At 38.6% G+C, this 24,932-nt stretch overlaps 1 long non-coding RNA gene across 1 annotated transcript; it reads right to left on the bottom strand.

The window, feature by feature from the left end:
• Window positions 1-850: 850 nt before the first annotated feature.
• Window positions 851-24,932, bottom strand: LOC131754869 (uncharacterized). Its single transcript, XR_009335360.2, has 3 exons — window positions 24,867-24,932; window positions 13,930-14,065; window positions 851-2,143 (listed from the first exon to the last, which is right to left on the bottom strand). It is a non-coding gene; the product is annotated as an uncharacterized lncRNA (long non-coding RNA).

The following is a 24,932-nucleotide window of genomic DNA, read 5'->3' as shown; positions in this document are numbered from 1 at the left end:
TATTGCTACTCCAGCTTTCTTTTGATTTCCATTTGCATGGAATATCTTTTTCCATCCCCTCACTTTCATTCTGTATGTGTCCCTAGGTCTGAAGTGGGTCTCTTGTAGACAGCATATGTATGGGTCTTGTTTTTGTATCCATTCAGTGAGCCTGTGTCTTTTGGTTTGAGCATTTAATCCATTCATATTTAAGGTAATTATCAATATATATGTTCCTATTACCATTTTCTTAATTGTTTTGGGTTTGTTTTTGTAGGTACTTTTCTTCTCTTGTGTTTCTCACTTAGAGAAACTCCTATAGCACTTGTTGTAGAGCTGGTTTGGTGGTACTGAATTCTCTCAGCTTTTGCTTGTCTGTAAAGCTTTTGATTTCTCCATCGAATCTGAATGAGATCCTTGCTGGGTAGAGTAATCTTGGTTGTAGGTTCTTCTTCCCTTTCATCACTTTAAGTATATCATGCCACTCCCTTCTGCCGTTAGAGTTTCTGCTGAGAAATCAGCTTTTAACCTTATGGGAGTTCCCTTGTATATTATTTGTTGTTTTTCCTTTGCTGCTTTCAATAATTTTTCTTTTTCTTTAATTTTTGTCAATTTGATTACTATGTGTCTTGGCATGTTTCTCCTTGGGTTTATCCTGTATGGGATTCTCTGCACATCCTGGACTTGGATGGCTATTTCCTTTCCCATGTTAGGGAAGTTTTCGACTATAATTGCTTCAAATATCTTCTCAGGTCCTTTCTCTCTTCTCCTTCTGGGACCCCTATAATGTGAATGTTGTTGCGTTTAATATTGTTCCAGAGGTCTCTTAGGATTTCTTCATTTCTTTTCATTCTTTTTTCTTTATTCTGTTCCGCAGCAGTGAATTCCACTATTCTCTCTTCCAGGTCACTTATCCGTTCTTCTGCCTCAGTTATTCTGCTATTGATTCCTTCTAGTGTATTTTTAATTTCAGTTATTCTATTGTTCATCTCTATTTGTTCTTTAATTTTTCTAGGTATTTGTTAAACATTTCTTTCATCTTCCGAATGTTTGCCTCCATTCTTTTTCCGAGGTCCAGGATCATCTTCACTATCATTATCCTGAATTCTTTTTCTGGAAGGTTGCCTATCGCCACTTTGTTTAGTTGTTTTTCTGGGGTTTTATCTTGTTCCTTCATCTGGTACATAGCCCTCTGCCTTTTCATCTTGTCTATGTTTCTGTGAATCTGGTTTTTGTTCCACAGGCTGCAGGATTGTAGTTCTTCTTGCTCCTGCTGTCTGCCCTCTTTTGGATTAGGCTGTCTAAGAGGCTTGTGTAAGTTTCCTGATGGGAGGGACTGGTGGTTGTTAGACCTGGCTGTTGCTCTGGTGGGCAGAGCTGAGTAAAACTTTAATCTGCTTGTCTGCTGATGGGTGGGGCTGGGCTCTCTCCCTGTTGGTTGTTTGGCCTGAGGTGACCCAAGACTGAAGCCTACCCGGGATCTTTGGTGGGGCTAATGGTGGACTCTGGGAGGGATCACGCCAAGGAGTACTTCCCAGAACTTCTGCTGCCAGTGTCCTTGTCCTCATGGTGAGGCATAGCCACACCCCACCTCTGCAGGAAACCCTCCAACACTAGCATGTAGGTCTGTTTCAGTCTCCTATGGGGTCACTGCTCCTTCCCCTAGGTCGCGATGCACACACTACTTTGTGTGTGCCCTCCAAGAGTGGAGTCTCTGTTTCCCCCAGTCCTGTCGAAGTCCTGTAATCAAATCCTGCTAGCCTTCAAAGTCTGATTCTCTAGGAATTGCTCCTCCCATTGTTGGACCCCTCAGGTTGGGAAGCCTGACATGGGGCTCAGAACCTTCACTCCAGTAGATGGAATTCTGTGTATAATTGTTCTCCAGTTTGTGAGTCACCCACCCAGCAGTTATGGGATTTGATTTTATTGTGATTGCACCCCTCCTACCGTCTCATTGTGGCTTCTCCTTTGTCTTTGGATGTGGGGTATCTTTTTTGGTGAGTTCCAGTGTCTTCCTGTCAATGATTGTTCAGCAGTTCGTTGTGATTCCAGAGCTCTTGCAAGAGGGAGTGAGAGCACGTCCTTCTACTCCACCATCTTGAAACAATCTCCTCTCGCTGTGAAGGATCTTATATGTGAAATTATCATTCCCACGTAACAATGACTGTCGAAGAAGGAAGAACACTTTTTAGGTTTTTTGAAATAAAGAAGAGTCATTAAGCTATTCAAAGTGCACAAAGTCAGAATTAATGAAAGAACAGTTGAGACTGATCATTTTCTAGTATACTGGTAGTATGGTCAATTATTTGATGGAAAAGCCATTTCAACCTAGAATTGCATGAAACTCAGATAAAAGAAACCTGAGCCATAAAATAGTTAATAAGGAAACCTGAACTTACCACAGAAGCAGTTGCTTAAGCCATGCAAGGCCAAAGGTTTTACCAATGCTTATGTACAGAAACTAGAAGTTAATGGAAGTTAATACCTGAACCCCAGCTATTATCTATATTTCATTCTATATAATGTCATATATAGTAAAATGCATATAATTCTTGTTTCAATCATTCTTATCTAACCCTCCTGTCTTTTTAAGGAACCCATTTGGAGAACCCTTGTGGATATTATTTTAGGAAGGCATCTGTGGCAGTCATGGAAATGCTCAGATCTCCCTTCCAGAGAACTTTGTGCAAGTACTGGCGTTGGCAGACAACCTCCAGAGGCCCAACCTTTGGATCCGCCATAATGTTCATGTCAAGGCCACCCTTTCTTCAGGCTTCACCCAGCCAGTGACTGGCTACTAGGGCTGGGCCATTTCTGCCCAACACCAGACTCTTCTAAAGGGCAGTCTCTGCTTTGTGGCTCCCCATCGACCTGAATGATGCAGTGTCAGAGCTGTAGTATAGTCTGAAGCTCTTCCTATTCAATACATCATCATCCTTCTTTCCTTCTCTCTTTACACAGGTGCAATTCCATCTTGCCTTCAGCTTCTTAGATAACTTGAGATGATACAGCATTTGAATTAAGTGGACCCTCAATTTGCAATAGAGATAAAAGTTCTTTTGACTTTTAAGTACTTTTTTTTTTTTTTTTTTTTTTTTGCGGTATGCAGGCCTCTCACTGTGTGGCCTCTCCCATTGTGGAGCACAGGCTCCCGACGCTCAGGCTCAGTGGCCATGGCTCACGGGCCCAGCTGCTCCGTGGCATGTGGGATCTTCCCGGACCGGGGCACGAACCTGTGTGCCCTGCATCGGCAGGCGGACTCTCAACCACTGTGCCACCAGGGAAGCCCTTAAGTACATTTTTAAAGAACTTTTAGGCACTGCTTAAAATTTGTTCCAACAAGAGTCATTGATGTCTGAATGTGTTTTAGGTTACTTACTTACAAGGAGGCCTTGAGCAAGATGCCCTTTATCTGAACAGTGGAGCTATTACTGTTTACAATGCTGTGAGAGAATCTTCAGGGACTTGGCTTTCTCTCTGACCCAAGTACAATTTGCTTTTCAGCCAAAAAGAGTTACTTCGATGCCAGTTGGCCATCACTGTTGATTGGCATCTCACTGGCTATACTTTGCAAAAATATGTTTGATGATCAGGTTCAGAGCTCTTACATGCAGATCAAACCACTGGATCCATCAGATTCTAAAGAATTAGAGTATCATATAGAATTTTTCTCACATTTGTCTCTGCTTAAAATGATAACTTATTCCTTGAGGATGTCAAAATCTGATTTTAATATGATCAGATTCAGATGCAATTAATGAAAAAGGATAAATCAAGAGGACGAGTTTACTTACATTTTTCAGCCATGTATGTATGTATCTGTAATATGTTCATTTTCCCTGCAGATGGGTAAGTAAGATCATCCACTTTCTCACTTACACAGACCTCCTTCAAAGTGTCTTGGTTTTATACAGGCACTTTGGGTGCATAAGTGCCCTGGGTTCATTATAATACCCTATGCAACTAGTGAGATTCATGAATATAATTTAAATAGTATGAAGAATTTCTTGATAAAACTCCAGTCAAATTTAATTTTTAAGCCATTTAGAAATGATTATTTTCACTATGTATTATAATACCATCAGGAATTTGAGCATAATGGATTTATATCTTTCCTGTGTTATTATTTTCTATGTGCAATGACCTATTAAATTGATTACCTCACATAATTCACATTACAACCCTATGTGTTATGTTTTTTATTATCTCTAATTTAAGATACAGAAGCTGGGTTTTAGAAAGGATGAGTAATTTGCTCAAGGTTACATAGCTAGCTAACAGTTTAGCAGGGATTTTAGTGTGCGTTAGTCTGACCCCATTCTGAACTTTTATGTACACATGTTACATCTTTCCTAAATGTCCTACATAATAGAAGATGGGGGCCATGCTACACATTAATGTAACATTGGGCAAGTCTTTTAACTTCTCCAGGAGAATTTATAAAACAAGCAGGGTGAGTTGGCCTCCAGCCCTAGACCCTCTCTGGGGTTCCTTCCTGCTGTAACATTCTTTTACTCTATAGCTAATCTTGATAAGCTCCTACCAAAACACAGTCTGAAAAAATTTATATGCAGTGTAGGGTGCAAGCCTCTGCACATGTTGATCAGGTATGCCAAGTCTTCTGAAACGTTCTTAAATGTCTATTACTCCCTCTACCTTAAAATAGAGTATGTATGGCAACAAAAGAAAAATGTCGTTTATAGCTTTGATGAATGGGTGTCCTGCGCTCCTGTTGGGGGGTATATCTAAGTTTAAAACCATGATGAAATCTCAAAACCAAGACATCATAATTTAAAACAAATGGATAGCTGTAAACTATATATAAAAATGCAACTGAATTCACCCAAAGCTTTAAAAAAAGGCTTATATCCTACAAAATTTAAATTAGTGTTCCTTATTATAAATTCTAATTCAAGTAATAGTATTTGGGTGATAGGTCTCTGATTTCCTCCGCTGCACTCATCCTAAAGTTTCTAGTCTGATAATGCTAGCAATCTATAATAATGATAATATCTGAGATAAATGTATTTGGATCTAGAAATAGTCACTTCAAAAGCATTCAAAAATCAGAGAATCATCCAGATGGAAAGTCTCCTATGTGCCGTACGATATAAATTATTTGTTGTCTTTGAAGGATTGGCATCTCGTACCTATCCTGAGGTTGAAAATATACAATTTCCATGTAAAATACACAATTTCATGTTTGCATCAGCAAATTGATGCCATGTGAGCAGAGTATTGTTGTATAGGTCAGGTGGCACAATGATACAATCATACAATTTCCTCCTCAGAGGTCTCTTCAGTTTTATTCATTTATTCCTATAGTTGTATACTACAGGAAGCCTTGAATGGATTTTCTGGCATTTTGGACTGTAACAGAATGTTGTTGAATAACTTGCTCATCCCCCACTTGTTATTATCAGACAAAAAATAGGACACTGAAAAGTGAAGTTAATATTTAAATAGTCAAAGCACTGAGAGTTCCCAAAACCACTGAGCCCAGGATTTAGTTTATAAAATTTCTCTGCTCATGTGTTCTCTCCCCATCTGTTATTCCTGTCTTATCATCCACTTCAAGTTCAAGCCAAAATTTTGCCCAATGGACCTGCCATTGCATGTTTATTATTTCTTTAAAAATCAAATTTAGCATCATATTGAAAACATGTTGAATGATCAAAACGAATTCCGTAAAGCTCAGTATTTCCTTCTTATTTTTTCCACAGTGGCAACTGGAATAGAGGTGCTTTCATGTTCTTTAAGAACATTGCTCCTTCTTGTTATGGATGCAGTAAGCCAGACCTGAAAATATCATTTTCTTTTCTTTTACCCATGAGGGGAAATAACCCAGATTTTAATTTGGCAAAGGTGCCTATGAAACAAAACTGAGATATCTCAGTTTATGTGGATGGTCTCCTTTTGATACACCATCACCAAAATGAAGCAGCGAAACGTAGGTTTTCGGTTGTTGCTTTTTTTTCCTGGTCAAAACAAAGAATTAAAAGGAAACAGAAGAAACAAGCTCCTATCTTGCCAGAAACACACATATCCACCCCGTCCCTGGAGGTGCCACATGACTGATATGGGTCTTGTTAAACAGTAACTAATAGCAAAATGGCAAGCGGCTAAAAGGAAATTGGCTTAACACTTCTCAACCCCAAAGTGAAGTGTTGTAATGAAAGGGAAGCACAGAGAACAGGTGTAACTCAATGTCTGATGTTAAGTCATAAAGGAGAACTGTCAGGATTTGAGTTTTGTGAGCAATGTGTTCAGGCATGCCCGTATTTTTCTGGGTGAATAATGCTTAAGTTTGTAGCTGTTTAATTTTCTGACTAATGCTACTATCCTACCCGTCTGAGCCCATTCAGAATGACTTACCAATTATATACCAGGGCATACAATTTCAGATCATTATTTCATATCTCTCATCTCCTCTCAAACCTCCAACTCCTCTTCTCCATCCTCTTTTAGCTGTGACCTTGCTTCTTAGTTCACCAAGAAAATTGAAGTAATCAGAAAAAAGCTACCACAGACCCAACCTCCACCACCGCTGCCACCACACCTATCCACCTTCCAGCATCTGCCCACGTACACCTGTCATGATCAATCAATTTCCCACTCCTACTAAAGCCAGACTTCCTTCTCGTGCACAAGATTCCATGTCGCCTCACTCAGGACATTACTGTCTCCCTTCTCTCCTGCTATTAATTTTTGCTCTCTCCTGACTCATTCCTGACATATAGTCACAATTATATTAAGGAGAAAAACGGTTCTTGATTCCAATTCCCCTCCCAGCCGTCATCCATATTTGTAATTGACTCAAACTGGAAACAACCCCAATCCATACCAGCATGTTAATGAATACACAAATTGTGGTATATCCATACAATGGAATATTAAAAACAAAAAGATTGAACTACTGACATATACAACAACATAGATAACTCTCAGAATGATTACATAAGCAGGGAAAGAAGCCAGGTCAAAAAGTGCATACTTCATGAGTCCATGTTTAGAAAAATTTAGAAAATGAAAACTAATCTGTTGTGGCAGAAAGCCTATCAGTGGTTTTCTGTGGATGGGGGGAAGGATGGCCGGTGAGAGGAAGGGATAACAAAAGGGCATGAGAAAACTTTTGATAATATTGGATATTTTCATTATCTTGATTCTGTTGATGGCTCCACAAGGGTACACATATTTCAGAACTTATTAAACTGTATACTTTAAATATGTGTAGTTTATTATTTATTGATTATACCTCAACAAAGCTGTTAAAGAAACTGGAAACATCAGAGTGTATCACATAGTAAGTTTAAACTTTGTTTCCTGAAAATTTTGTTTCATTGTGTGTGTGTGTGTGTGTGTGTGTGTGTGTGTGTGTATGCAGCACTTGTACTTCATATCAATTATCTCTCACTTTAAAAAACTCTTTTCTGGGCTTCCCTGGTGGCACAGTGGTTGGGAGTCTGCCTGCCAATGCAAGGAACACGGGTTCCTGCCCTGGTCCGGGAGGATCCCACGTGAAGCGGAGCGGCTGGGCCCGTGAGCCATGGCCGCTGAGCCTGCGCGTCCGGAGCCTGTGCTCCGCAACGGGAGAGGCCACAACAGTGAGAGGCCCGCGTGCCGCAAAAAAAACCCTATTTCATAATTAATTAATTTCTGTCCTCAGGTATGTTTTTTGCACTCCCCTTCTGCTTCTCCTCCTCCTCCTAAATTCTGGAATTAAGTGCATAATTCATTTATTTGTTCTCTTGTTTTTAAGAATAAAATAATTTAAGGCTATAAATTTATTGGGGGCTTCTCATATATTATTTTAATGTAGCGTTTTCAGAGTCATTAGCTTGTTCTGGGCTTCTTTTTGACCCAAACAAAGATTAATTAAGAGAGCTTTTAAAACTATCTTTTATTGAAGTTTAATTTCTAATTTTCATATTCTCTCAGAGAATATGCCCTGATCAGCGTCTTCTAATTAGAATGAAATATTCTGGGAAAGAGTATATTAAAGTGGTTAGGAGGAAGCTCTGAATCACACACGCTGGAGTTAGAATTCTGTTTTTCCCACTACAATAGTGATTTTGGGGACACAGATTAGATAATTTCTTTAAGCTTCAGTTTCTGCCTCTTTAAATAGGTTTAATAATGTCCATCTCATTGTATTATTGTGGGGATTAAATGAGATTGATAGATGCCAAAAAACCCTTGGCATGGTGGCTGGCCTGAAACGGAACTAAACTCATATTCGCTAACTAGTATTAACATTGTTAATTCTTTTTTAAACTAGAAATAATGTTTACTCTAACATGTATTCTCAAATTATAGCATTTAATCTAATTTATAGAGCATCTTTAGTACTTATATTGTTTAAATCCACTATGTCATTTTTTCTTTGTATTTCAAAGTGGTCTGCTTAAGTCTCCCACTAAAGTATTTTTTCAAGGACTTCTCTTTTCCAATCACTTCTTTGTATATTTCAATGACCTGATATTTGCTCCACAAAGTTTCATGATTATAATCTCTTCTTTGGGATACCTTGAATCAATATAAAGTGTTGACATTTCTCCACTTAATCAAGCCTTTTAGGCTTGAATTCTAGGTTGTTTCTTATAATAAAATGGTCACAATGTTTTTTGCTTATTTTTTTACACTTACCTAAAGCTATCTTTTTAATTTAAATCTTTATGTTACACTTCTAAGCCTTTCTTTTCAAAGACCATAAGATGGAATCTGACAAACCCATTAGTCTTTGTTTTTCAATAGAGAGTGTCAACCCAGTTTTGCTTAGGATTATGTATGTCTTTCTGCATTAATGCTTCTTAGAGGTTATTTTTTACTCTGGTATTTGATTATGTTTTTTTCTTTTTATTCAATTGATTTCTAAGATACCCTCTTTGGAATTATTTTTATTAGAAAAATTAGATCTATTTTTCTGTGATTATTAATACTAAGAATGCAATGGTTTCCAATGACACATTTGTAAAATAATTTTCCTCTTTTCTTCCTCTCTCAATTTCTCAGTTTTATTGACATCTATTATTTCAAATTGAGAATCTATTTGATAAAATTCTTATGTTTTACAAGTTTATTTTTAATATTTGCATTGGAATTTTTGAACAATTTAAAAATGACTTATTGATATTTTTTAAGTCTCTGGTTTGTGAGTTTTAATGTTTATCCACAGTTCATTTATTTTCCTCATTCTTGAGTTCTTTATTTAATTTCATCTCTTGGATAGCTCTAGCAATTTTTTTTTTTTTTTTTTTTTTTTCCGTACACGGGCCTCTCACTGTTGTGGCCTCCTCCGTTGTGGAGCGCAGGCTCCGGACGCGCAGGCTTAGCGGCCGTGGCTCACGGGCCTAGCCGCTCTGCGGCATGCGGGATCTTCCCGGACCAGGGTACGAACCAGTGAACCCTGCATCAGCAGGCGGACTCTCAACCACTGCGCCACCAGGGAAGCCCTCTAGCATATTTTTAAGTAATGTTTTAAGGGATGGTATCTGGATAGCACATTATTTATTTATTTATTTATTTTTGGCTGTGTTGGGTCTTCGTTGCTGCACGTGGGCTTTCTCTAGTTGCAGCGAGCGGGGGCTACTCTTCGCTGCGGTGCGCAGGCTTCTCATTGAAGTGGCTTCTCTCATTGTGGAGCACGGGCTCTAGGTGCGCGGGCTTCAGTAGTTGCGGCACACGGGCTCAGTAGTTGTGGCTCACAGGCTCTAGAGCACAGGCTCAGTATGGATAGCACATTTTTTAAAGCCTTTGCATTTCTGTTCTTTGATGAGTATTTTGATCCATAGACTCAAATCTTTCTTCAGTTCAGGAAATATTTTATTTTCCTGTTGTTTCTTTGATCACAGACTTTGCACAGTATGCTCTATACTTTTCTTCTTGAATTCCCATTAAATTCACTTTGTTCTATTTTCAGACTATGTGCTGGGTAGTCAGCTCCATTTGCCCCTCAGCCCTTCTCTGTCCCACTATGTGTCCCAGAAAGCCAACCTCTATAGACTGCATTGGCCAGTTTCTCTTGCCCCCTGGTCTGGCTGTCAAAAGGAACCGGTAAAAGATGAGAAGGAATGAGGAGTGGGGTGGTGGTGGTGGTGTATTTACTCACCCTGTTCCCTTTCTACCAGGCCTCAGCTGGGACAGAGGCTGCATTCCTCTACCAAATGTCACAGCTTCTGTTGGGCAGCACCTCTCCATTGGTTAATGGAGGAGAAAGATAACAATGTAATATAAAAATGTATAAATTAAATAATTACAATTTGGAATATTTTCTGGGAGTCAATAAATGGGGTGTTATGGTACAGAGTACCCTGAGGAGGCTACTTAGAGTCTAGGCAAGGAAACCTTCCCTCTGGAAATAACACTTAAGCTAAAAGATGAGCAGGTATGAAGAGCTGAAGAGAGAACGGTACACACAGAAGGAACTGTAAAGCAAAAAGCTTTCGGTGTTCTGGGAATGAATTAAAAAGTCCAGTGTGACTGGAGCATAATGAGAAAGGACAGCCATGGAATTAGATGAAGATGAAGAAGACAAGCCATTAAAGTGTAATGGAAAGCTATTTGAAAGTTTGTTAGCAGGGAGAAATGTACGTTTTTAAAGGATTGTTTTGAAGGCTGTGTGAAGGGTGAATTGTTGCAAAAGTGAAAATGGACAGTACAGGTAGTTGGCTGTTGTAGGAGTCCATGTGAGCGATGTTAAGGACGAAGATGGTAGCAGCCGATTATTCCTTTCTCCTTTTAGCATTTTTGCAGCTCTAAGATTTTTCACTCTTGTGTCTTTCATTCCAATCGAGAATTCAAACAGCTGAAAATACATTAAAAAACACTCAGAGTGTCTCTCGATCCAGTGCCACTTTTTCAGCTGTTTGATCTTGGGAAATTTTCACTTGCCTCAACTTCAGTGCCAGATTTGTTTCTACTTGAAAGTAGAACATAAGGGCTCTTTTGGTTCATGTGCTGTTTGGTTCATATACCTTCAAAAACTGTCAGCAGTCAAAGGGTCTGTCTGTATTTCTTTTCTTCCTTTGCCTCAGCCATCTTGACTGTCCTAAGCAGCACTGACTTACCTTAATTTCCATGTATATTCCACTTTAAAAATATGCAAAGATTCAGACTCTACTTACAGTTAACCCTGCTGGTCTTTCACAGAGGCTGTGCCTTCTAATCAAGGTTATTCCTTATCACCATATGGTGGCAGACCATGAAGAAAGTAGATGGTGAGTCTCCCAAGTCCTTTGATGGCAGGGTCTTCTCTTACATTTCTTTCATACCCTTCAAAGTGCAGGGCTGAACCCAGAGTTGGTCACGGGCCTCGTGTGAGATCAGTGAGTGAGTGGACCTCTCAGAGTTACCCTTACTGGGTCTCTATGCAGCAAATTATAGCAGTGACGCTTTTTATCTAATGGCAGACTTGATGTTTAATAGCTTCCCCTAAATCATTTAAACCTACTTCAGGTTTAATGGGCAAATAAACCTCCTCCCTCTTCTGTTCCACCCCAAGGCAAGGCATGATTCCTTGGTTTGCTCGGTTCATGGTGAGCCTACTGCCTTCGCTAAGGGGATTTGTTCTTCATTTCGTTCAAGCAGGGTCCCAATTCTACTTGGCAATAATCCTCAAATGCTTTGCATATGTTTTCCTACAAGGACTGGGAGAGACAAACAAGTTTAGGGACAGCCACATCTATCCTAAAGTATAATGTGGAAAGTATGCATATTGAACTTCATCATGGTTCTAGCTTATATATTATGACTACAAAAAATTAGTTTTAGTTCATGTATCCAATACCTAAGTGAACCAAATGTGGCCCAGGAAAAAAATGTAAGCTGCATAAAAATCAGACAGCTGTTCTTAGAACACCTGCCTTCTATTTTCTCTCGGTTTGACCTGAGAAGGAATTGATATTAAAGGAAAGACCTAAGCAGAGTTTATCTGCTATAGGAGGACACTTATGGCCTCCTGGGCTTTGTCTCCATGGAAGTTCCTGAGTCAGTTTTAGCCAAGTCAAGGCAACTGTCTAGGGAAATGCCTCAGTTGTCAAAAGAGTTGAAATGACTGGATGTCCGTGCTACAGTGCAGTCATTTTGATTTTCTATTATCAAGCGGAATAAATTTCTAAAAAAATGATTAACCAATGAAACACAAGCATGACCTAATAATAAAATCTGTGGAGCTATTTGGATGGAAACTAGAGGAATCCACAAGAAACACTTTGTCCTTGGGTGTCTTATTCCCTAGAGGGTGGGAACTGTGACTTGCTTCTTTTTTTTTTTTTTTTAAATTAATTTATTTATTTGTTTTTATATTTGGCTGTGTTGGGTCTTTATTGCTGTGCACGGGCTTTCTCTAGTTGAGGTGAGTGGGGGCTACTCTTTGTTGTGGTGCGTGGGCTTCTCATTGTCCTGGCTTCTCTTGCTGTGGAGCACGGCTCCAGGCACGTGGGCTGCAGTAGTTGTGGCTCGTGGGCTCAGTAGTTGTGGCGCGCAAGCTCTAGAGCGCAGGCTCAGTAGTTGTGGCACCCAGGCTTATTTGCTCTGGGGCATGTGGAATCTTCCCGGACCAGGGCTTGAACCCATGTCCCCTGCACTGGCAGGCAGATTCCCAACCACTGCGCCACCAGGGGAGCCCTGTGACTTGCTTCTAACCAACAAAATACAACAGATAAATCACAAAACCAAAAGAAAGAGATGGAAGGAAAGGAGCTGACCAAAATAATTTTGGGGAACAGTGTTTTGACTGAACACTGTAAGTCTAAAGATAAGTGTATACAAACATTTCACTATAGGTGGAAAATTTATTTCTCACAAGGATATAGGTGGGAATTCTGAAACTTCTTTTTTTTAATACTACAGTTGATAATTAAGTGTATATGTTATAGATAATAAGAGCCAGGTTTCTCACTTTCAGAGAAAGAAGTTACAAATGAGGAGAGGAGGAAAGTAGAATAAACCCTATAGAGGTGGATTGGTGTCAGAGGCATCAAAATGGACTCATGTTTGTTTTTAAATATGTATACAGATAAATAGGTAAATAAATAAATGAGTTAATATATTAGCTTTATCCACTGAGAGTGGCTAGAATAGTGATATCCCAGTAGCAATGAGCACAGCTCACACCCAGAACTTATTTTCTAAATGTCATTCTCCAATAAAAGCAACCAGAGCTCCTTGGGAAACTGGTTTAGTCCAGGACTGAGTCAGGGAAAACACAAGATTAGCTTGAGCATCTTGTGGTGTCTGAAATAAAGGAAGCGCGCGCACACACACACACACACACACACACACACACACACGTGCAAAAGAATTGCGGCATATCAAAAGGGCACAGTTTTAGAATTCTAAAAAAGTTCCCAATGGCCAAATTTAGAACAGCTTGAGTAAAAAAAAAAATATAACTCAAAGAATAAAATAAATAAAATAAAATAAATATCCATGAGTTCATACTAATACATATATAAATAAATAAATGACCTAGAAGTGACAGCTCTTCCTTACAGAAGAAGTACAATTAATACATGTAAAAGGAATGAAGGAAATAAAAAAATCACCATTAGAATAGCATACTAAGAATTGCTGTCGGCAAGTCCATTATGTTTGCTTAAGTCTATTGACTAAGGTTTAATCAAAACAGGATTTTTTGTCCAAAATGTCTAATTTACAAATCCCTTAGTCACCAAATGCATTCATCAGTTAACACTTCTGATCAAGTATAACACTAATTAAAATAAAATTAAGACAACATACCAAAAAACATAATAGTTGATTAAATTTCTAATTTAATACTCCTATACAATTCCACTGTATTTTAAAAACCATCTGTTTTATTATAATTCCCTTTTTAAACACAAGAATGTTATAGCGATAAATGTTAAAACAAAGATTTTCTAATATGAAATGAATCTAAACTAATCAAACCCTACTTTTAACATTATTTGAGAAGAAAATAAATTCTACCTCTGCATTGTGCTTAGCTGTTATTTCTAATTTTTCTTTCTTAGCCCCATGGAGTTTCTTTCTGAGATCAGCAGTAATATCCAAGTGTGTTTCACTTTTAACCAGTTGTTTTATATCAGATGAAGCATTCTTCAACCTATAAAATGAGATCAAAATAAAATTCTTATTAAGTAAAAAAAAAACCCAGGTTTTTTTTGCATAATCTCAAAATATCTCTTTCAAAATATTTAGTAATTACAAAGGAAAATTACTATTTTGTAAGTTACCACCTTAGCCAGATGATCAAGGTTAATATCCCCAATATTAATAGCTATCATGATCCCTGATATGAAACCCTGAGAAGGGCACATCACCCCTATGGTAGCCTTCCCGATTATACATAGTCTCAAGGTAATTATAAGAAACATTAGACAAACCCAAGTTGAGGAATATTCTTAAAAAGAATTGACCAGGGCTTCCCTGGTGGCGCAGCGGTTGGGAGTCCACCTGCCGATGCAGGGGACGTGGGTTTGTGCCCTGGTCCGGGAAGATCCCACATGCCACGGAGAGGCTGGGCCCGTGAGCCATGGCCGCTGAGCCTATGCGTCCGGAGCCTGTGCTCCGCAACGGGAGGGGCCACAACAGTGAGAGGCCCGCGTACCGCAAAAAAAAAAAAAAAAAAAAAAAAAAAAAGAATTGACCAGTACTCTTCAAAGGTGTCAAGGTCATGCAACATAAGAGAAGACTAAGATACTGTCATAGATTGGAGGAGACCAGGAGACATTACATCTAAATCAGGGGTGGGCAAACTTTTTTGTAGAGAGACAGATAGTAAATATTTTAGGCTTTGTAGGCCATATATAGTCTTTGTTACATCTATTCATCACCATCATTTTAGTGTAAAAGTAGACAGCGATAATAAGGAAATAAATGATCATGGATGTATCCCAATAAAAACTTTATTTACAAAACCAGAAAGTTGGCCAGATTTGGCCTGTGGGGCTGGAGTTTTGCTGATTTAAGTATAATTTAGGATCCCACGGTATAGACAAAGGAGAGTCAATGGAAAAAAAAAAAAAAAACTGGTAAAATCTCAATTAGCTCTGTTTATTAATCATACCAAGATTAATTCCTTAGTTTTCATAAATATTCTATGGTTATGTAAAATGTAAGCATTAGAGAAAACTGGGGGAATGGTATATAGAAATTCTGTAAAATTTTGCAATTCTTTTGTAAACCTAAAATTGTTTTTTAAAAAACTCCATAAAGTCAGTTAGACAGCTACATGCATACATACTTAGATACATATATACATCATTGGAATTGAAGGTGCCTAAGAGAACAGAGGCATGCTTAGTTACTGCAGGAAGAGTCAGGGCAAACTTGGCCAGAAGCATATTTGTAGGCCTGGTGAGCTTTGAAAACTACTACAGATTGAACTCTTATTTAAGTGTTTTTTCAAGTCACTAAAATTTTCCCTCTAAGCATTTTTATTTTATCCTTGTGACAACAGACATGCTGGGAGCCATTTAGGAGATTCTTAAAATAACTTATATAAAAATTGTTCATTTGTAGAGAAAACTCTCACAACTTTAAAGAACTACTAAAAGTGCATTTATGAGCTGGTCAAAGCAAAGTTTCTTCTTATCATCCTCAAATGATCCTTTAAATGATTCAGGTTAAACTGTCAATTCATTTACAGAGTCTGAGGTCTTTTGTGTGCTTAGAAACATAAAAAGACCTGCCCAAAGACAAAGGCAGATAGCTCTACATATACATATTCACAGATTTCATTCTACATTTCCTTTAAATCCACTTAAAAAAGCTTAATTATTTTCCTGAGAAATATAGAAAAATGTGGTGGGAATGGGGGTAGGGGTTGTGGCATTTGGACTTAGGCTGGAATTGAAATACCACTTCTTCCCTTGGTAGGAATCATATATATATTTCTGGCTAACTTTTCTCTTTTGTACTGTTAAACCATACTTGTAGGATCTTAGAAGATCATTTACCTTGGAAGTACTTGAAGTCATCAGCCATGAGGCAATCAACAAACCTTTATTAAGTAACTACTGAGTGATAATTCTCTCAGTCTCCATCTTGTTTAACTCAAATCCTGTTAAAGCAAACTCTAAAATCTATCACAAATATAACCATTTCCACCGTCTCCTAAGTCCCAAACTAATACAAATCACCATTGTTCCTCACCTGGACTCCTGTGTCACCTCTTACCTAATCTCCTATGTCCACTCTTCAGTTTGCTCCTCACATAGTAACCAGAACTGGAATTCAGATCACATCATTTCTCTGATTTGTATCCTCCTATATATTCCCATTTTATTAAAAATAAATCTGAACTTTAAAACTGGAATTCACATCACTTTTCTGATTAATACTCTCATATTTTCCCACTGAATTAAAAATAAATGCAAAATCCTTTTCAAGGACTACGTAGTCCTACACAATCTCCCTCCTCCTTACCTCTCTGTTCTAATCTTGTTATTCCCTTTATCTGGAATGTTATTTCTCAGGATTTGTGTGTGTGTGTGTGTGTGTGTGTGTGTGTGTGTGTGTGTGTGTGTGTGTGGCTTGCTTGTTCTTACTTAGATCTCAGCTCGGATGTCAGAAAGCCTTCCTGAATTTCATGTATAAAGTTAGTCCCAGCAGTCTCTATCTCATTACATTCTTTTCTTCATAGTACTTGCTACTCTCGGCAATTAGCCTGTTTCCTTTATATGGCTGTTTTCTTGAACTAGTCTCTTGAGGGTAGGGACTGTATCTGTCTTACCCACCACTGTACTTCCAATGCCCAAAATGTCTCTCGCATGAATAGGTGGTCAATGAATACTACTTGCTAAAACTAAGTGAACCTGTGAATGAATTAATGCAAGGCACTTTACTAAGCAAATACAAGTATTCAAGATTGATTTCCATCTTCAGAGAGTTTATAATCTAGTAATTTGCATGACATACTATGAGAGATCTTAAAAGACAAGGGTAATGCAGGGTCAGGATGCTTTATAGGAAGGACTGATGAATACTGACTGAGGAGATCAAAGTGGTATAATTCAAAGTATGCATTAAAGAGTCAGTAAACTTTTAAAATGCAAAGACCTGTGGCTGCAAAAGGGGTGTGTAGACTGCCCTCTCTATTCACCCCTCCAGGCCAAGGGTAAAGCCCATCAGGGAAGGTAGCAGTAGACAGCAGACAGTGGGAAACAGGAGCAAGAATAAAGGGTTTATGAGGTCAGTTAAGAAGGCTTCTGCTCATTAAGTGACAGTTGGAGCTACAGAAGTAGAAGAAATTTTGTGGGAGAAGTGGGGAACTGGTGCAGATAAAAGCAGAATAAATAACTACATCTAAGAAATAGGTAAACACAAAGTTACTACCAGGGAGAGAGACAGACAGAAAGAGAGACAGAGAAAGAAACAAAGAGAATGGCCAGAGTGGTAGAAAGAGAGCATGTAATAGAAACTCATATTATTTATCAGCCATTTCAAGTCAATTTTGAAACTAACAAACACAAACATTATCTGGTAGGATTTTAACCAGAACGATTACAGAAACGAGGGAAAAGAGGTCCAAGAATGAAGAGTTGGCCAACAGGGTCAAACAACAAGTCTAGAGAACTGGGAATTGGGTTTGGCAATCAGGAGGTTGCTTCAGACCTTCTGGGAACAGCTCTAGAGAAGTGCTAGAGGAAGGAGGCAAAGTGCAGTGGGATAAAGATGACTGGCAGGGGGTCAAATGGAGGGAAGGCAGTGAGTTTAGCTTTGTTTTTCAAGAAGTTTGGTGGTGAATGGAGTTACAAAAATGTGTACTTTATTTTTGTTTTGTTTTCAGTGTTTTTTTGTTTTGTTTTGTTTTTGATGGGAGGACATGCAGCCATTGCAAATCATCTTCTGGAGGGAGCATTGATGGGGGTGCCTGTATCACTGAGTGAGGCCTAGTCAAAGAAATTACTATTGATGTGCAAATATGGTCGGTGCTGGGAGGATTCTCTCCTCATGAAATGAAGGAAATTGGGGCCAGCCAATCTAACCTGTTAAATGTACTAAACTGAGTTAAATTTGGCTCGTATACATATGTTTCTGTGAAATTCATCTGTTTCTACCCTCTTTGTTTTGTTTTGTGTTCACTTAGTTCTTTTCCCATAAAGTTTTCTTTTAAAAACTTTCACATTAGTTTGACTAAATTAGAAGAAAATAATTTTTTTCACACTTTAGTCAAGAGAGATTAGTATATAGTTGGGCAATTGGGGAAAGTGTGTATGTATGTGTGTGCGTTGGGTGATAGTAAAAATTAAAATGATTTAAGGTGGATGGGTGAATAGGGATTGGGAACATATTAGGGAAAAGGTAGGGACAACTGTAGATGCTGGTCCTTTATTACTTGCATAGTTGTCCCTATTCAGTTATAGAACTAAGATCAGTTGACTATCAAACTTTTGGGGAGCTCAAAACCTTGCTCGAACTTTCGATATGTTTGCATGTCTGGCTTATCCCTATGAGTATAGACATTTCAAGGGCTTCGTGTAGCTTTCTTCGTGCTCTGTTCACCCTCACAGTGTCTAGCATGAGATTATGTACTTTGTGTGTTCTCCTCTGCTGATGGCCGTCACCAAGATTCAGCACAGCTCTAGAATTCCTGCTGCATTTGGGTGCATTCAGATGTGGCCTGAGGCATGTTTCAAGACATGAAAGGCTGAATCAAGCATGACACTAATTCTGTATCTAATATGAATCCTCCTAAATTAATAGCCAGGGTCTGGAAGTTGTTTCTCCTTCCCAAGACCCAAGGCAACAGCTAATTATTTAAGTGTGAAGGCTGTTAATGGAGCTGGAGAAGAAAGCCACTGAAAACTGATTTCTTTAAAGCTAAAGTAACAGAAGAAAACGTCATTCAGTCAGTCAAGAAACATGTATTTGGCATCTAGAACTTACTATGTTCTGGGCAGTTAGATGTTTGTCATGAAAATTTAAATAAGAAAATAGTTCCTGTTATTAATGGGCTCTACCCTAGTGATCTATGTAAGATGGTGGCCATGAGACAGGAAAAACTTGTCTCTGAGAGATATAAGTAGAAGTCATGACTTATGAGAACCTATAGGCAGATCCATAGGAAGGACAGCCATGTGTGACCTCTACAAACCACATAGGAGGTATTGACAGTTGTTTGGACATTTACTGTAAAAGTCAAGAGGAGAGCAAGGAAGACTTGGATTTAACAGGAGTCTTCTACCAGTTGTTCTGGCCACCAATGCCCTGAATGTGATTCTTTCGTTGCAGGATAGTTGTACAAGAGGAACAGATAAGGTGGCATTATGAGATTTGAACAGTGGACAGAATGAAAGCAGAACTTATGAACGCCATCTCTTGAAGGCGTAGTGATGAAAGCAACAGAGAAGTTGTGAGGTCTCCTAGAAGAGAGGGTACTAGGATCTGCCTGCCATTTCTATTCCTTCACTCCTTTTTCATGTTGTCTGTCACCTCACCTGTGGACTTGGAATCAGCCAGCTTGTTTGACTTGTTATTTGACTCTTTTTACTGCATTGAAAGCTGATGCTTCTGACTGACTCAACTGTAGATCCTTTCTGTATTGCTAACACTGGACTGTGTCTGAGCTCTGGTAATTAAGGCTATCTTTTTTTTTTTTTTCTGCCTGAAGTGGGTTTTGCAGGATTTTGCCTGGTGACAGTATTTTATTACTCACCACAGTCTACTGAAAAAAATGAGCTATTAAGTACTAAAAAGACATGGAAGAATCTTAAATGCATATTATTAAGTAAAAGGAGCCAATCTGAAAAGGCTATATACTGTATGATTCCAACCATATGACATCCTAGAAAAGGGAAAACAATGGAGGCAGTAAAAATATCAGTGGTTATCAGGGGTTGGAGGAGAGGAGAGTGAATAGCTGAAGCACGGAGGATTTTTAGGGCAGGAAAATACTCTGTATGGTACTATAATGATAGATATGTGTCATTATACATTTGTCCAAATCCATAGAACGTGTGACACCAAAAGACAGCCCTAAGGTAAACTGTGGACTTTGGGGAATTATGATGTGTCGATGTAGGTTCATCAATTGTAACAAATGTGCTGCTTCAGTGGGGGATGTTTTTAGTGGGGAGGCTCTGCAGGTGTAGGGCAAGGACATATGAGAAATCTCTGTACCTTCTCCTCAATTTTGTGTGAACTTAAAACTGTTCTAAAATAATAAAGTCTTAAAAAAATCAAGTCTATTAAAAATAATTTCTAGAACATTACCAAAGTTATCATCATAATCTCCTTTCCATCTTTTGCAAACTACCATCAGGTGTTCCATTTTTCTTCATTAAAATTTTTTTCTTTTTATTAAACATGACTTCAGTTAAAGTAAGAAAACTAGAATTTGAGGTAATAAATACATTTATAAAATTAATTTTCATTGCACATTATTAATGTTTAATTTTTTTGTCATACATATTCAAAATGTATGACATTCAGGGGTTAAGAAGCTGCAGTATTCTTTCTGTACAAAAAGAATTTTAGAATTTTTTTGTTCTCTGAGAATAGACCTCTCCCTCTCTCTTCTAGATTTTCTAATTTCAATCACACTCTCAGGAAAGCTATATGCATAAAAACTGCAAATTGCATCCAAGTGAAATATTTATCTCACAGCCGCACAAAGCTTACATCCTTATACTGTCTGCAGTTCCCATTCTTAGAGTCACACCATTAGGTTAGGCTTTTATTACAATGTGGGCAACAGAAATGAAGACCATTATGTTTCAAAATCAAAATTAAAGGAAGGGGTATTGAACCACTGCTTCCATTCTTGAGAAATCTCTCCTAAATTACTTCTCTTAAAGCCTTCCCTGGTGAACTCAGCCCATTTTCTTTCTATAGCAATAATTGACACTTTATTATATTTATTCTGAACTTCAAATTATTAGTATCACATACACATAATCTGATATTATATACATTTTGGTTCATTAAATGGCTGTCTGTTCTGAGCTAGACCTTAAACCCTTGGGCTTTTGTCTCATAGCACCTTGCTCTGTAGTGGGTCTATGGTTTATATTCCATAAAAACTTGACTATCAGTTGACTATTGGAGACATTACCAGAGAGCAACACACAGCTACTGGAGTTGTGATTACTTTGAATTTGAATTCGCTGCCTTCTGCACTTTGCTTAGCCTCTTTCTGCATTTTCTACCTTGCTACAGCACTGTGAGTTGCTGTCCTCCTACAGGCTACAAAAATATCATTGTCCTGTGGATTATGAGTCTTTCTGCCTAGTAATTACTGAAAATTGTAAAGACCTCTTTAAGCTTGAGCTCCCTTCATCTGTGCAACACTCAGGTCTGCTTTTAAAGCCAGTGTATTGTCTAGGTCCTCCTGGAGGAAGCCTCCAATCAGTCACCATGTTCACTAATAATGTCAAACCTTTCCCACATTAGCCTTTTCATTTACTGTTCTTTGGAACCATTTCAAACTTACTGTCAAGTAATAACCCACCATCATTAAACTCTGTACATTATGGCTTTCTTCCTTCCTCCACATTCAACTCTTCCTCCTCAAACACTCAACTCTCCTACCCCATACAACCTCTAAACTAGACATTAATGCAAAAGAGTCATGAGGTTTTCAAGCATTTCTCTGCCCTAACAATTTATTTCCAGAGTCATAATGCATTTAATCTTTCTAAATTTCTCCGACCTTCTTAAGCTTTCATATAGGAACAGGATGCTCAGTTAAGTAGTGGAGCATGACATATCTCTTTGCTGTTTGGTACAGGGAAATGGAACTCTGAAAATCTATTTGAGGCATAATCATCTGATAACTGTTCAAACTCTGGGCGGAGCAAATCAGGAGCAGATTTATTACTGCTCCAAAGTAAGCTTTTGATTTTGATAAGAGTTTCTGCACAAGAAAAACAGTCGTTTCATGCTGATATTACTTCTTATATTTTTGTTCAAGTTTAACAACCTATGTAAGAGCAATAACATTTCCCTCCAACTTCTGCCTTTCACAAAGAACTGTTATTCAGAGACCATAAGCCCTACAAGTCATTAATGATCATCCTGACTGAATTATTTAGGAGAGCCTTCTGTGGACTCCATGATTTTAGCCCACACTGAAGCTGAATTATAGAGGTCCTATTTTCAGCATGAGGCTGTGATTCCCTATGTTCACTTGAACATCTGTTGATTTAGATATCTGCCTACCCAGAAGGTTGCCTGCCTATCCATGTGGTTGTCTATCCATGTGGTTGTCCTTTGAAATTCATTAAATGTTAATGGGATCCTTAGGGGAGTCTTATTATGTAAATAGTAGATAATTCATAAATCACAAATAGTAGATAATTCATATTCTGTGCTTAACGTTTTTCTTCCTGTTGATTTTGGGGTAGAGCTCATGGGAAGTATAATGCTTCCTTTAACCACAGGGAAGAGGTGAGGCTGGAGGGGTAGAGGGCTTCAGTTGTCTGTTCCTCACTGTACATTTATTTCCAAGTCAATGTTTCAGGGTAGTAGAACAACCTCTTTGAGCACAAATGTTGGTAATGCATTTCTCAAGGCAAAATAATAAGCGAGGTCCAAATCCATTTTCTAGAACATTTGGGAGTGTTTTGAAGTAGTCCCAATGTTCCCTGAGGTTATGGAATTCCATGCTCCATTAGGAAAAGGTGGCTACAAATGTGATGGAGAGAGAGGGAGGCGTTCTTGGCACATGTGTGTGTGTTTTCTAATGTGGTTGGTTTGTGTGGTCTGAACAAGTAAATGGCAAGGAGAGTGCAGAAAACTCCATGTCTTCTGGTCTTCTAACAAGTTGACCTGTGTGCCACAGAATGAAAAAGGATGGAAAACTCTTAAAAGGAAGACCAATTGTTATCTTGGCACATTTGTCAACAAATTGATCCTTAATTGTTCACACTGACCTGTTCAATACAAATGGCAAATGCCTTTATAAATCTAAATCTGCCATGGATTAAGGTTACAACGAGTCCTGTTCACTCCAGGGCTTGGTAGTCCCTGTGCTGCTAATGCTGTTATTTTAAAATTAGGGATTAATGGTCCTCTTCTTCTAGGTGTCTGATGACCTAAAAAGTTGCCCAACACCAAATGAAATAAACCTACGTCTGCTTCATATGCATCATAAGCTAACCCTTTCCTTAGTGTTTTTGGGTTTCATGGGAAAATTACAACATAGTTTAAAAATGTGTGAGCTGTGAATTTATCTGCGTGATTACCAAACTGCAAACCACTTTATGGCAGTTATACAAGTCCAGTGTGGACAAAGACTGCAAACGCATGTTTATGTCCTCCCTCTTCCTGTTAACTAGATTCAAAATGACTCCCATAACGTCAGCACGACCCCTCCCACACCCTCAAATGAGAAAGTGGTGATTATTCTTGGGAGAGAGAGAGAGAACACGCGCGCGCACGCGCCGTGAAATCCCTCATGAAGGGAGAGGAGTGTGCGTGGCTGGAGGTCAGGCCAGCTTAAGTCCCTGCTGGTCCATCTTTATCTCATCTATATAGTAGGCTCATGTACAAACTTTTATTTGAATCTAGAGTCCAATGGCAACATTAAAAAAAACCTGCTTTTTATCACAAAACAGCTAGCAAAATTAATTTTTGATGCCATGCCTCACTTCCACCCTCTTTCTACATCCTTATTTTCTTGATCTTTATTCCAGTCAATCAATCAATTAATAAGGTCTCTATGGCCTCCTCTTAGAAAGCTTAATTTGTAGCAGGAATAGAGGATGGCACCATCCATGGCTCAGAACTTTTTTGCAAGGCCCTTCTCACAACTCCATAATCTTTATCTCTACCATTCTCACTTTGATGGCTCCTTTGTCCTTTACTCAATTACCTGAGTCCTCTGCTTTTATCTAAAATTCTTTCTCTCTTTCTGTCTCTCTTCCTCTTCCTCCTCTTACAATTCTCATTTCAAGAGGAACCACAAAAGATAGTGAGGCAGACAGTAAGAGTCAGAGTGAGAAAAATACATGACTATGGTACAGAGACAGCTATTCTCTCCTTTTCTGTATCCTAATTTATCCAACTTTTACTGGGATCTTTGTTCCTTTATTAAAAATATGCATAAAATTCTTTAGAGCAAAGCAAAGAGGAGCTTTAGCTGCGGACAGCCGTTGACACTGGCAAGCGTGTCTTCTAAAGCTCCTCATGCTTCCCCTGGCCTGCCCCCCACTCCCTTATGTGTGTCCCCTGCCCCAGACATGCCCACCTTCTTGCTGCACATCACTGAGCGAAAGCGAATTCTCAGTGGATATGGAACAAGGGTTGACAAAGTTTTCCCAAAAGGGGCCAAATAGTTAATATTTTAAGTTTTGCAGGCCACATGGTTTCTATTGCAACTACTCAACTCTGAAGTTGTTACACGAAAGCAGCCAAAAGCCATACGTAAGTGAATGGGCATGGGTGTGTTTCCAATAAAATTATATTCATGTACACTTAAATCTGAATTTCAAGTAAGTTTCATGTGTCACAAAATATTTTTCTTCTTTTGTTTTTCCGCAACCATTTAAAAGTATTAAAAAAAATCTTAACCGGTAGGCTAAATAACAACAAAAAAACGCACAAGGCCATGGGCCAGATCTGGCTGAAGGGCTGTAGTTTGCAGACCCCTAATATAAAAGATAAACTCTCAGAGGCTAGAAATTTGATGCCAGTGACATGAAGTTTAATCTACTTCTATTTTGGCATGAGTCAGGCACACAGGCGAGGCTCTTTCAATACAATACGTCTCAAGGCTCCCTTAAGGCATCCAATTATCCCAAATCATAAGTGAAGAGAGAGAACATTCCATCTTGAAAGAACTGAAAGTTACTCAGGAAGTCAGATTTTTCAGAGAGCATTATGATCTACACATGCCAGCTTTTAAATTCTCATGGTCACCGGTAGTCTCCTCCTGTGGTATGTTTTCCATCTGCAATTACCTCCATCTGTAAGGAACCCGGAAAGCACTGCCACAGAGATGATGTCACTCTCTTCAAGCATGATAC

Source organism: Kogia breviceps, chromosome 4 (assembly GCF_026419965.1).
Source record: "Kogia breviceps isolate mKogBre1 chromosome 4, mKogBre1 haplotype 1, whole genome shotgun sequence".
In the NCBI taxonomy this organism is placed as follows: Eukaryota; Metazoa; Chordata; class Mammalia; order Artiodactyla; family Physeteridae; genus Kogia; species Kogia breviceps.
Note: the sequence above shows the minus strand (reverse complement) of the source record. Positions and strands in the feature narration are given on the sequence as shown.